Source organism: Pantherophis guttatus, chromosome 5 (assembly GCF_059756535.1).
Source record: "Pantherophis guttatus breed Tessera chromosome 5, ASM5975653v1, whole genome shotgun sequence".
Classification (NCBI taxonomy): Eukaryota; Metazoa; Chordata; class Lepidosauria; order Squamata; family Colubridae; genus Pantherophis; species Pantherophis guttatus.
In genome coordinates this window covers 94,767,629-94,782,434 of record NC_142067.1, presented here as the reverse complement: position 1 = coordinate 94,782,434, position 14,806 = coordinate 94,767,629, and the positions used below count along the sequence as shown (strand labels likewise).

At 35.5% G+C, this 14,806-nt stretch overlaps 1 protein-coding gene across 3 annotated transcripts in view; it reads left to right on the top strand.

Moving 5' to 3' along the window:
* CRACDL (CRACD like) overlaps nt 1-14,806 on the top strand; it is a 45,714-nt gene that overhangs the window by 5,998 nt on the left and 24,910 nt on the right. The window contains exons 1-3 of one of the 3 annotated variants that reach the window (XM_087895345.1): nt 4,717-4,831; nt 5,552-5,585; nt 6,748-6,926. The gene's annotated coding sequence lies outside the window, so the exon portion shown is untranslated. Of the gene's footprint in view, nt 1-4,673; nt 4,832-5,551; nt 5,586-6,747; nt 6,927-14,806 lie in introns of those variants that run through there. The other 2 variants (XM_034431312.2, XM_034431313.3) reach the window with 2 other exon arrangements.

Here is a 14,806-nt window from a genome sequence, read left to right as displayed (position 1 = left end):
ACTAACTTAATTAACAATTGCAGTGATTCACTTAACAATTGTAGCAAGAAAGGTTGTAATATAGGGCAAATCTCACTTAACAATTGCCTTGCTTAGCAACAAAAATTTTAGGCTCAACTGTGGTCATATCTTGAGGGCTACCTGTAGTAGGGGATTCAAAAGCTTTTCTCTCAGGTTGGTTGGTCTAATAAATGTAACCTAAGTACAGATTTTCTTCCTCATGTGCCATGCTTCATGTGCCATTTCAGAATGTGTGTCATTTGGTTTTGGATAATTGTGGTTGTACAGCACACTAATCCATAGTTAACTGAATCATAGTTTATTCAGTTAACTCCAAGTTTATGTGACAAATTAATCCACAAACTAATGACATAAGTGAGCTGTGTGAGTTCAGTAAGTTCTAGCAGCTCCATCAATATCTGTTCCAAGGGTCTCCCTACAGCCTCCTCCCCAGTTAGCTATCAGTTCCTGTTACTGAGCACTATATTACTCCAATACTGGTCACATTTCAGAATTTATTGATCCCAGTCAACCTAAAAAGGTTTAATGAGCCTAAGTGAAACTCCTCTTACTTATTTTTGATTATACATTAGGGATAGTTTTATTCATTCCCTATTCTCTTAATTGGACATGATTCACTGAGCAAAGTTTTGTTTTAATCATGGGTTTTTTTTCAATAACTGGAGTCAGAGCAGGTTCATATGACATGTTAAGCTGTAATATAGTTGGATTGGTAAAATATGGCTTGTGGATTTTTGGGAGATTTGTATCAATGGCCTTCAGGCTATCAAGAAGTACTGTTTCTTCTCAGTGTCCCAATTAATAATTTATTGTTCTGAGCTCATTGTGTTAAAAAAATATGGTTCCTTTCTCTCTAAAGTAGATGTCTATGGCCCCTTTATGAACTGTAACTTCAACTCCCAGAATTCCTGAGCCAGCACTCAGGAATTCTGGGAGTTAAAATCCACAGCTCATAAAGGGGCCATAGTTCCCCACCCCTGCTCTAAAGAATTGTAAGATGGAAAAACAGGTCTATGGCTATAATAGATTGTATCAGGGGTGAAATCCAGCAGGTTCTGACAGGTTCTGGAGAATTGGTAGCAGAAATTTTGAGTAGTTCAGAGAACCAGCAAATACCACCTCTGGCTGGCTCCAGAGTGGGGTGGGAATGGAGATTTTGGAATATCCTTCCTCCAGGAGTGGAGAGGGAATGGGGATTTTGCAGTATTCTTCCCCTGCCACGACTACCAAGCCACACCATGCCCACCAAGCCACGCCCACAGAACCAGTAGTAAAAAAATTTGGATTTCACCACTGGATTATATAATTATAATTTTAGCAGGAGAAACACATTCTGTTACATTTCACTTTTACCTGCTTTTCTCTGTCAGTTTTTTGTGCTCTTCTATGGCAATGGAGAGACTCTTTCTAAGCACAATGGAGTAGAGTAAAATTGGTAGTGTTGCCTGGTTACATTTTATCACTTGGGAATTAATGTTTCACAAGGCTCAGTCTGCATTAGATTCCAAAGGGATTTCTTAATAATTTATTAGTGATATATGCTCAGGTGGAAATGATATTTGTCACACTTTAGTTATCATACAAGTGTTCATCTTAATAACTGATTAATCTTTATATTAATTCATATTAATAATTGAAATGACTACTTTTTAAATAAAAATATAAATATCTATATGGGTTCAGTATGAATTTTTAACATATTTTATGTTAAAGGCTTCAGAAATGGAGTTTCTAATGACCCATGTTCCTACAGAAGACTCAGGACTAATTTATTACTTTGGCAGTTTGTGGAACATATTTTACATAACAACACAATTTTCATTTTAAAATGTTTGAATTTATGTAACTGATGCAAATATATTTAACAAGGTCAGTCTAAATCAAGGGTGTCAAACTTGTGGCCCATGGGCCAGATGCGTCACATGCTGGCCACACCTACCCCAGTTTAGCGAAGGGGGAAAAAGTTGAGATATGTCATGTGATGACAATATGACATCGGGAGTTTGACATCCCTGGTCTAAATGCTTGCTAAAGCATTATGCTAAAGAGTCTAAATCTATGCTAAAGATTTACCATATTCTAGAATACTATTCCAAATATTGTAGATAAAAATTTCAGAAACAAATTTTTCATGTCTCTCAGTTTTTATCTCTGTAATAAGGGGGCTAGAATTTATTTGGGTCATGTGCCACTCCATTTCTGAATACTCTAGCAGTTTACATAACAACATAAAATTAAAACATAAAAATCAGTAGCAGCAGGAAAGCTCTTTACTGTAAGTCCCAATGCCTTTTTGTATAGTGACTTGTTTGCAGTTCTTTGATAATATAATAGTCTGTGTGTGAGAGAGAGTGGTCCTAGAGATTGGGAAACCATCATTTAGAAGGCTCAAGCAAGGGTCCCTGCAGATGACATTCCTTCAGATTTGTAACTCTGAGCAAGAGAGGCAGTTTCAACTTAGAAAAGATGGTCTGGACAATATCCAGTCACTCATTTATATAGGTAACAACCCAGAATTCTCACTCAAGGCTCAAATGACCTTGAGTCTAAAGATCAAATAATTTAAAAACCTAAATTATCCTACTTTGTACACCAGTGGTGGGTTTTTACCAGTTCGCCCCGGCTCGGGTGAACCGATAGTGGTGGTAGTGGTAGGCTCCGTCCACTTGCCCAGATGTCATCATTGATGCTCTGCGCATGCACAGAAGGTTCTGCACATGCGCAGAAGCACCACGTGCGAGTGAAGCAAGTAAACCAAACCGGTAGCGAAGGTAAGTGGAACCCATTATTATCGTACACATTATGTGGAGGCGTGACATCTCAAGGGAAGGCTCTAATGCTGGTGAAAGATGAAAAGAAAGAGAAGAAGATGACCAGCAGCAAGATGGATGATCAGCATTATGATAGCAGGGAGTGCACCAGGGATGGGTTTTAATTTTTTTACTACCGGTTCTGTGGGCGTGGCTTATTTTGTGGGCATGGCTTGATGGTCATGTGGCAATTTTTTAGGATTTAGCAGAGATACTGGTCTACCAGGCTTTTCACTGCTTGCAGAGCTGTACCGATCTACCCATTTATTTTTTGCAGGCATTGGTCTACTCATGTATTTTTGCAGGCACTGATCTACTCATGTATTTTTGCAGGCACTGGTCTACCCATTTATTTTCTTTTAACACTAATCAGCTGTAGGGCGGCCCTTTGAAGCCCCGTGGCAAGAGTTTAAACAGTTTTTTTGCCTCTAGCCATCAGCTGGGACTCAGGAGGCAGCAATAGATTGGGGGTGGGGCCAAATAAAAGGTAAGAATAACTGGGGGGGCAGGGGGACGGAGGGCAGGCAGGGTGGGCAGAACCGGTTCGATGATGTCATATCGTCACCACTACCGGCTCAGGAGAACCAGGCCGAACTGAGAGGAACCCACTACTGGAGTGCACCATTGGAAGACCAGGTTAGAGACAGATTGTCATGAAGAAAATCAATGTATATGGTCACTAAGAGTCAATACTGACTTGATGGCACATAATAAATAAATCCAAGCTATGTAAGTGATAACCAGCACCTTGCTTTTTTACCTAGAAGTTGACTAGCACTAATGCAACATCTACAACTGGTGTACTTCTTTAATGTGGAAATGCATTCTGCGGGTTTCTGTGGAGCCTGCTTCCCACTGAATAGGCTTGGCTTCATCGTAAGGTGTTGCACAGGATGTGGAACAAGCAGGAAACACTCCCTGTGCCAATTCAGCCTTTTGTAGTCAGCAATCCAGAAGCAATACAAAGGGCAAATGTACAGTAATCATTTATTTATTTATTTCATTTATTTGTTCTATTTATATCCTGCTGCAATCCAAGCTGCTCTTAGCAATTTACATGACACAGTATAGAAGCTAAAACACCCACAGTAAGTCTTAAAAATATAGTACCACAATTTAAAATAAATCCTGCGGTGAATCAAAAATCACAGGTAGAAATAATAGGAAGTTGGCCATTCAGATAAAAGATGGCTAAAATTCACTTGTGCAGTTAGACAGGTGCTTTAGAGCAGAATAGCTGAAACTAACTAGTATTTGTAGCTGAAACTGGTAAATGCAGGGAAACTGTCAAATAAGCCGCAAAAGTTTAGTTTATCATTCTCCATTTTCTGGAGAGTGCACATGGAAAGGTGGGGGTGCTGCATCAGAAGATAAATATCTCATGGATGCCATTTCAAAGTTGAGTAGATCAGTGGTGGGTTTCAACCTGTGTTACCACTGGTTCACATCATGCACATGCTTCGCAGATTTAGGTGGGGAAAGTACTTTACTTCCATCAGAAGCACAATCATAAATCTAAATGGCACTCTAAGACTTTGAAAACAATGTATTTTCTCTAGGGGTTGAATAATTGAATAATAACCTTATCTTTTTTCACAAGCTATTTTAGCAATTTCGCTTTTGAGATTTCTATGTATTATGTAAAGTTATATATCTAATTCCAAGGAACTGTGAAGACCATAAGCTTCCTGGGCAACATCAAATTCTACTAAGAATTCAGGTCAGGGACTCCTTCCTTGTTTCCTAGCAACTTAGGATAGTGGGGCTTTTTCTGTTTGAATGAAATCATTCAGCAACAGAGACCAGGATCATTTGCACGGCCTAAGGCAATATTTTGCATACACTTGGGAAGAAGCTCTGTAACATAACACATTCCTGCCTGTTTATAAGAAGAGGGCTCTGCCTTTTGAATCAGATTGAACCAACATTACTTCAGCCTCCTTTAACGTGAAGAATAGGATTAGGATTCGGCTTTTATTACTGCATTGTTGGTTGTCAAGGTGAGGCATTTATCTTCAAACCATGTACTTTCCTAGTTACTGAATTTGGTAAATCAAAACTGTATTCAGGTAAAGATTTCCACGTCCTATTGATCTAACTGAAGCAAAGATTTCCAAAGATTTCTTGGTTACTAATGCAAACAAAATAGAATGGGGCAAGCTTTTTTCTATTGTATTTAATTAGTAATACTGCCAAATGTTGCTTATTGTTTCCATTTGTATAGTGTAGGAAACAGCTTTTACTTTTTTGTGATTAATCAGGATTGGTGTAATTAAAAAAATACTTTGTTGGAGTGATAATATAATATATGCATGTGCCCTCCAAGAAAATTTATGCATTGTTGACTATGGTAATGTTGTAAATAATCTGTAAAGGATCTGCATAAATTTTTAATGTTTTAATATGTGAGTTCTCTAGAATTGCAGCTTTTCAATGTTATTTTGCTTATTTTATTTATAATTACACAAAGCAGATTATGAATTTTCAATTTAAATTTCTAAAATTTCTTTGTGTTCACTACTTTCGTTTATAATCAACATTTTGTGAATTAAGTATTGGAATCTTTGTTTAATTTCTTTAAATAAACAAGTGCTTATTCAGATAATAAAATCAAATTATACTTTGGCTAGATGCCCAGATCACATTATACTGTAATTTTGTTTGTTTAGTTTTGGCTTAGCATGATATTGAAACCAGGTCTTATTGCTTGCATGTTACAGATGATGGTTTAACTTGATGATTTCCTGGAAAAAGGTAAGCAGAAATTCCAGGATATTAGATAGAGTCTGAGATATGAAACACATGGCTAAATAAAAAAACTTTATTGAACATTAGAATGAAGTCATAAAGGAGTCAGTTGACCTTTATTGCTTTTTCTTCCTGCCACTCTTTGAAAACTGCTCATAGCCTTGTAATTGAGTTGTTGTTAATCATTTATATAATTGATTTATCTTCTGTTGGAAATACTGGCTGTTGTTTTATGTATACTATTGTCTTGATTTTAGCTTCCCAAATTGGGTAGCCCTATTCTATAATGATTTGTTCAAAATATAATTAAAATTAAAACCACTAGATGAGATCACTAGGGCTCGCTGCCTTAGAAGAGTGAGAAAAATTCTCAGGAATGACTCTGACCCTGGTCATTGCTTCTTTACCCTCCTACCATCTGGAAGGAGATATAGAAGTACAGCCAGCCGTACAAATTGGCTGAAGAACAGTTTTTAACTGTAGGCTGTCAGACTCCTGAATGATAAATAACATCATAACTATGTAGTATGATGGACTGCAGGGCCGGCGCAATGTGTAACATGTTCACACTGGTGCAATAGGACTGGGAGTTTTGTTAATATGATTTATTGGGTTAGGGATTTTCTGTCTTCACTGTGAGTTGTATTGTGTTGGGGGGGGTGCATTGAAGGAGCTCAACCAATCTCATTGCACATATGTTGTGCACTGACAATGAAGATTTGAATTTGAATCTGAATTTGAATAAATAATAGACATGCTGTATGAAAACAGCCTATGTTTTAGCCTTCACAAGCAATTTCTGAGGGAAAAAAATCTTTTGCAACATAGTTCTGAGAATTGTTAAATTGTATCACAGCATTTTTGATATGCTGTGTCAAATTAGAACATTTATCATTGCTACTATGGGAAGATTGAAGCTTGTATATTTTTATTGTAGAATACAAAAATAATAATAATTCTGAATCCTGAAAATAGAATAGGTGTTGGGTTTGTTGAATGGATAGCATCTTGCTAGCGTTTGTAAATTTTATTTTAAATTAATGTAAGGGGATAGGTTTGGTATGAAAATTGGAGAATCCTCTACTCCTAAAAGCGTTTAGGGCTTTAGGCAATATAACGTTTGTTGCAAACAAAGAGAAAACAGTTTTTTATATTTGCTTATCAACAGGAAATTCAAAGATACCACAGAATAGATGACCATGACTTCTCCCTTTCCTTGTGGATTGCTTTCATGGACCTTAAATTCAGTGTGGTTCCTTGATCACAAATAAATAATCTTCACATACTCAATTTTACAAGACTAAAAACATAGCATAATACTGCAGAAACTGTGCTAGTTCACTCAAGGTAAGTAATATCACCTTGTACTACTACTTGCAATATTAGTATGATGTTTAGGCAATTGCTTTTTCTGTTCTCTTAATTCTGATAAACCAATATGGATGATTGATAATTGCCATATCTTTACCACTTCTATTGAATCCGGTGTAAATTATCCCTCCCAATAATAATAATAACAATATTTCTAAATTAACAGAGTTGTAGCAGTCTTAATTACTTGAGTATGAAGTCACCATGCTATCTGTCTTGCTTTCCTTTTCAACAATTATATGGCCAGTGCAATAAAATGAGACAAGATATTATGTTTACCCAGTTTACAACATGATAGATTCCTATAAAAATGGATTTAGTTATTAGAACACACATTACTATTTAGTTAATTAAAAATTATTGATAATTTCTCCTAAAATAACTAAATTCCTAATCATGAATTAACTATGACCTACCAGATTCTCTCCCTCATTCTGTATTAGATTTATCAGATTTACTCTGAGATTTATAACTAGAAATCTAAAGCTGAAAAGGTTCCATATTTTTCTGCTTAGAGGATCATTATGAATTTCAGGTCATTTAATGAGCTAGTTCCAACAAGAAAAGCCAAAGATATCCTAGAAAGAACTTGGGTGGGATATCTACTTTAGCAAATGCCTATCTTTGGATGGGTGGTCTTCAAGTGGAGACATTGGAGGAAAAATAGGCAAGAAGCCATCTGTGCAAAAATAGCATCCATACTCTTCACAATCTCCTTGCTCAAATGTTAGACTGAGGACTCTTCTCAGAAAAGCATTTGGGTCTCACTGCTCCAGAAAAAAAAACGGACTCTGTCAGTTGTACATGGTCCTCACCCTTTATTCCCAGAGCTTCTGAGACTGAGGCACAGAGCTAGACATGGTTTTCTGGAGCAGCTGACTACTTCAGTGCCTTTTTGAACCTTCAGAACAAGACTTTGAAGCAAGTAGTGGTGTGGTCCCAATCTATTGTTTGAGACCTGCCACCTCATGCCTGCGTTCTACAATTGTTTCCATATCAGTTTACCATAAACCCTGGGTGGGAGGGAGGAGGAGCACTTGGGGGGAGAGTGAAAGTTAAGAAAGTGAAGGTGTCTGCCAAGAGGGCATTTCAAGGTCACTCTGCGATGAGAAGAATGCAGCTGCAGGCCATCCTACAATCAGAGTGGCCGTTTCCAAAACATCTTCTTTGAAATTAATTGGACAGTGGGGGACCAGCAAGGGGAAGTGCTTAAGTGGGAAAAAAAGTTTCACTTGGGGTTTTGGCATGCAAATTTCAGTTCTGGCTTTGCACTATTGTATCTCACTTGGCTTCTAGTAAATCATATCTTTTTCAAACTGATAATGTTAAGGATCGTTTTTACTTAGAAGCCTAAGGTGAGGCAGGTCTGACATTTTGAGAAAAAGTGTTAGTGGGAACTCAAATTGCTTTCAGTAAATGCTTCCATGAGACAGAGGTTTTACTTGCATGAGTGGGGAAGCATCAAGAGAAAGAAATTAGGCTGTCTCTACTGACATGTGTTTGCTTATAAAATTAATTCAGTGATGATCATTGTTTCAGCATCATGATGCAATAAAAAATAAATTAAATTCTAAGGTTTTTGTGATTACAAGTAATCCTTGAAATGCATGTAATTCTCATGAGTAAAGGGGTTATAAATAAAGATATAAAAATGTTGCCAGATAATAAGCTTTGCTTCTTAGTATCTCCTGCACTGAAGATGTTATCTACTATGATTATGACAAGTTTGCAACCCAAAACATTCACTCAGAGAATTCTAACAGCACAGCCTGCCAGCACTGAGATAATATGTTCTCTTGGTGAAAAAAATATTGAAAATATTAGATATTTTATATAATTCAACTGATAAATCATGTATACGAATTTGAATATTTTGAAAGTGATATATATACAAGTAGTCCTCAACTTACAACAGTAAGTATATAGCTTTCACCCTGATTGCATTCTAAATTGCCTCAGAGCCTCTTTTTTCTGTTGCTGATGGCCTGATTTGCCACTTTTTACCTGTTTTCTTATTTGTTTCTGGCTGGGTTTTTTTTCTGAATTGTATTGTATTTTAGTCTTTTGATTATACTATGAATAGCCCTGCCATCATCTGGAGTGGAGTGGCAATTAAATTCCAAAGTAACTATTTTTGCAGTCAAGATATTATAGTGATAGTTATATCATTTTCAATATTCTATTTGAATTGATTGGTGCTTATTAATTTTTTATTTACTTGTAATAAACAAATTTATTAAAATAAATAGTGTCAAAGCAAAATTTTCTATCTTGATATCCCCTCAAAATAACATGAAAAGATTACAAACCCTAAGCAATTTTTATGAGTTCAAAGTTTATACTATATCACATTTTATCACACAATTTCTCTTAAACTGCACTAAACAAAGCAACTGGTGTATTCTCCCTGTCCTCTGTAATATATTTGTAATACAACTCTGCATCATTGTCTTTTCCTTGTAATTTGTCATGGCAATTGCAACTTGATGATAATATTTTTGAAATCCATTGCATTGTATTTAGTTTCTGGTAGGGAAAATGATAATATTTTTTAAGTTGGATATTGGTAAATTATTAAAATAATAAAACTTGGACAATAGCATACTGTATTCTCATAAGTAAAGATAAAAATGGCACGTGTGTATCAGATCTGCCAGAGACTTAAACCTCTAAGTAGAAAACAATCCTTTTCCTCCATTTGCTGAGAAAGCTATATTTTTATTAGAACTCAAGTGTATTGCAGTAATGCACAGCCAGAACTGAGATCCACATGCCAAAATCCCTATGTTATACTTTCCCCTCTTTTCCCCTCCTCAACTGTCTTTCATTTCCCACCACAAGGTAACCAATTAAAATCTTGCAAGATGTTTTCCTAATGGTCAGTTCAGTGTGCTCTGATATGCCGCTACCTCCTTCTTCCAGCTGGGGACCTTGAAGCAGCTTCTCAAGAAGACACTGCACCTAGTTTCAATTTCCTAAGTATCCCCTTCCACTTCATCTTCCTTCTCCATAGTTAACAGGAGACTGTCACCACATATCAGCAAAGCCCAAGAAAGTATGAGAGGCAGCTGATAGTGTGTCCATATAATCTCTTATCTTGCTTGGCTATTAAAATGTCAGATGCTTGTTAATGGACAGGAAGCCCAAGTGGAATTCAAGTATCACCTATCTGGTGACATAGCCTGGGTAGAAGGCTAATTTTTGTTGTCTCCATTCACCAAGGGAGGAATTGATTGTTTGGAATTTGGAATGAGCATTTGGGATTGTTGGAAAAGGGCACTAAGATTCCAGATGACAGTATGTTAGTTCTTGAAGATATTAGTGTGTTACATTGATCTTCCATAGACAGAAGAAATATTGCTAGCTCTATTCAGGCTTGTCTCTCATCTACCAATCCTGTATCTCTGGAAATAAAGTCTGTTATGAAGCATTGATTATAAAACTCAAAAATGCATTGATAGTAATTTGCTTCGGTTTTCTGAAATGGTGCTTTTTGTTGGTTAACTTTTATTAGTATCAGGCAGTTGGATATATTGTAATCTCTTTGAAATAAAAGTGATCCTAAGTCTCATTGGCACCCAATGTGTGGAAAATTCAATGGACTTAGATGTGCCTGAATTTTCTCTAAATTATTCTTTCATAGACAGATATTTAATATCTTTCATAGACAATATTTAATTAAATATTTTACAGAATGAATGTAAACAAGAAAAATAAATGACATGAAAAAAGAATGAAAGGGCAGAATGCAAATAGGTGTGAATAACATTTTAAAATTTGATACATAAATTAAATAAATAAATAAACAAGGAACCTAACATGTCATAAAATTCAAATTCACAATGAATAAGCAAGTATTTCTAAAATTTTAAAAGTACATCAGTTTTTGAACAAAAAAATTAAAATCACTAGTAAGTTTAAAATAAAGATGTCTGTGTTTTCAAATTTCATACAAAATGGACTATGGTATCTTTTAAGAGTTTATCAAAAAAGGCACTTTTCATCTTAGATGATTATATAATATTTTTCTGAAGAATTAAACTAACAATAATCAATAGGTATAAGTAACTATATTTCCTGTGCATTATTTTTAATTTTTTAAAATTGAAAACTGAGATTTTTTTTTTTAAAAAATCACATTTAATTGGTATTTATTAGTTTAAAAGTTTTAAATTAATAAACTGCTCATCTTATAACCGACTTTGGACAGCTACCAATTAGATAGTTAGAACAACATACAAAACCATATTAAAATTATAAAACTAGCTTTATTAAAATACTGAAAAACAACAAAAACCTGGTGCTAAGTCAAACTTCAGATGTACAGCTATCTAACCTTAGCTGAGGGCCTGGAGAAAAAGCCAGATCTTCAATGCTTTATGAAGGCTAGGACCTCCTGAACTTCATGGGGCAGAATATTATGGAGATTCACAATCATCCAGGTCAAAGATGCTTTTCAAAAGGCAGGTGGACTTGCTTGATTATTTTTTCTTTGAAAATATTTCACTTCTCATCCAAGAAGCTTCTTCAATACTCACTTTTTCAAGAACTGAAGAAGCTTCTTAGATGAGAAACAAAACGTTTTCAAGGAAAAAAAAACCCAAGAAATTCAGTTGCCTTTTGAAAAGCACCTTTGGGACATTCATGGGGCAGAGTGTTCCGTAGGGCAGGGGCTGCCACAGAAATGGCACATTTCCTAGCTCCCTTCTTATGGCAATATTTAGGGGAAGGGTTAGGATTAGGGTTAGGGTTATGGTTATGATAGGCATGCCCTAGTAGGATGGGTAGGTGTTCTTAGGGAAAGAGGGCCCCACAAATAATGTAGCTCTGTGTCATATTGGGCTTTAAAGGTAAGAAGCAATACCTTGAATTGCACCCAGAAAGAGTAAGCCAGTGCAGCTTGCACAACAAAGATGTTACATGGGCAAACCTAGGAGACTTCATTACCATGCAGGGTGCTGCATTCTGGGCCAGTTGAAATTTCCAGGTGGTTTTGATTTAAATATATATACTGTAATTTCCTACTTAATAAAGCCAAGTTTGCTTTACAGATTAACAACAGAGGAAATAGAATGCCATCTAGAATAGGATTTCAAGCAGTTCCAGTGAGAGAAGAGAGCTCTATGGCACCATAAGAATGCTATATGAATATTTTAGCATTATGTTCCATGTTAATAAGCTCCAGCTTGTTCAGCTTTGTGTTAGATCCTTGGGGATTACGTCAGATGAGGAAATGTGTTTATCACATAGTGGTTATTGTTAAAGTCAAATAAGCTTGGCTGCTGCCTAGAATTATTACAGCAAGTTGAGATTGTTTTCATTTCATAGATAGTGTCTCCCAGGGAAGTTAGTAATGTTTGCTGTTGAAAGTCAGAGGACAGGGAGATTTTGCCTGCTATAGTACCCCCATTTAGTCAAAATGTATCTTCTCTTCAAAGGATATCTTATATTCCAATTACAATTGGCAATTAATGATAACCTAAATGTGAAAAACACCAATGCACACCCCAATATTTCCATAGATGAAGAATAAAAAATAATGTGCAATATTTTTTTCAAAAAAATAACTTTGCTGAAAAACGTTAAGGAAAAAAAAAGAAAAAGAAATAAAAAAACATTTGGTTAAAGTAATAAATAGTAAGAATAATAAAAACCTTGAAAAATAAACAATAAAAATATTCAATAAAAGAGAAAGAAGCAAGAAAAATCACCCGCCAGAAGTTTAAGGGAAAGTTTAATCTTTTTTTGTCATGCATCATTAAAAAGCTTATATTTGCAAAAAGTCTGTGGCAGCAGCTCGGGAAGAAATCATTATTTTCTTGCTGTTCTACCAAAGCCTCTACTTGCTAAATAAATGCAGGATATGGTTCTTTTTGTAGATCTTTAAAGTCTGCTGAGAATGCTGAACATTGTGTATCTTTTTTGAAAGTCAGTTCAGAGTTTTATTCCTTTCTTCCTTCTTGGCATGGCCATGTAACATGTTGCTAGGATGGCTAAAGTGAAGGTTCATTAATAGCACTGTCAAGATAAATTACAAGTTAGATATTTGAAATGTATTGCTCAATATATAGGTCCCCAGAATCTGGCATAAAATTAGAAATAGATACCTAGCAGAGAGATAAAAAGGTGAAACCCAAGTTTGTTTTGTTTGTTTGTTTGTTTTGTTTCCTGTCTTTATTATTTTTACAAATAACTCACTTTCCTCCTCCTATTTTCCCGACAATAACTCTGTGAAATGAATTAGGCTGAGAAAAATGACTGGCCCAAAATCACCAAGCTGGCTTTCATGGCTAAGGCATGACTTGAACTCACAGTTTTCCATTTCATATCCTAGAGTCTTAATTACTAACTAGACCAAAGTGGCTCTAATTATTTTTTAAAAATTGTATTATTTGAGGCTATGCTGTTCCCTGCCTTTTGACCATACCCCAGAGCCTGAAAAAACATCACTTTAACTTACTGTTCTTCTTTATACAATTATTTAAATATTCATAACTGTAGGAATTGGACAATAGTATATTCTTAGCTCCTTGTTTAAACTTTAAAGAGAAATTAATATCCAAACAATAGCCTTAGTATATGGGCATAGATGATAACACAAAACTTTCATCATGCAGACTAAAACAGTCAGTGTGTTAAATATGAATTCTCTACCACTCATATAATTTTCCAAACACTTCCAGGGAACATCATATCCATAGCACCTTTCCCATTTTTACCCTTAATTCCTTCTAACCCTAAAAGCAGCCAGATAAATAAAGTAGCTGAATTCTTTTTATAGAAAGAACTGTTCCTCTAATTGGAGAATATCAACAGGAAAAAGATGCAAGGAAAAAAGTATTGTATCTGTCTGATGCAAGATCAGAAAATAAACCCATTTATTTAACTTTTACATCTTATAAAATGATATAATGTATTCAGTCCCCTCTCCATGAGGTATACATAGTAACTGCCTAGTAGCCTACTTCATCTAAAATCTTACAAAATTGAAGGCAGGAAAGCCAGAGTCAATGAAAGCCACATAAAATGTCCTGAGAAAATGTGAAATAAATTTATTTGTAATTTGGGTAGGAATGAGCAAAGGCACTTGGGACATTTTCAAACTTCCCCAGAGTCTTTCAACCCCTAATAAAATAGTCAACAAACTTGCAGGTAGCCCACAAAACCAAAACACATGACTGTGTTTTACAACACTTTTTCTTAGAAATTGGCATTTACTTCTGGTTTCCAGCAAAAACCTCCCATTGGTTTGCTTAATAACTGTGGATTTGCCTGATGATCATGGTGACTTTCTTAAGAACTGCTGCAGAACCTGTTGTAAAATTGGGTTGGTCACATACCACAGTCGCTCTGTCAGGGAGATTGGCGGCATATAAATGTAATAAATAAATACATGTGATCTATGTAATGATTGACACATAATATGCCCATAATTTCAGCTCAAGTATGGTTGTAAATCAAGTCCCAAAGGTGCTTTTTCCCACCCTCAAAAGGCAACTGGACTTTGGAAAAAAGCATGATCTGGATGACTGAGAATCTCCATGATCATAAGTCAAGGACTACCTGTATTAAATTTTGGGAAGGACCCTGAGAGGTAGAAAATAACAAAGCAAGCAGTTTATCAATCATTTTTGAGCAATGATTTATTTCAGGGAATCAATTAGTTTGCATATTAAAATGTTCAGCTATGAAAACACAGCGTAAATTACTCTAACTAAGCAATAAAATACCACCATATTGATGCATTTATAATAATCCTGCCACCCAGTTTTTTCAGAACTGAGTGACAGGATTATTCCAATTTAAAAATCCTTTTTAAAAATATGACCAGGATTTGGCCACTGAATGTGAAACCC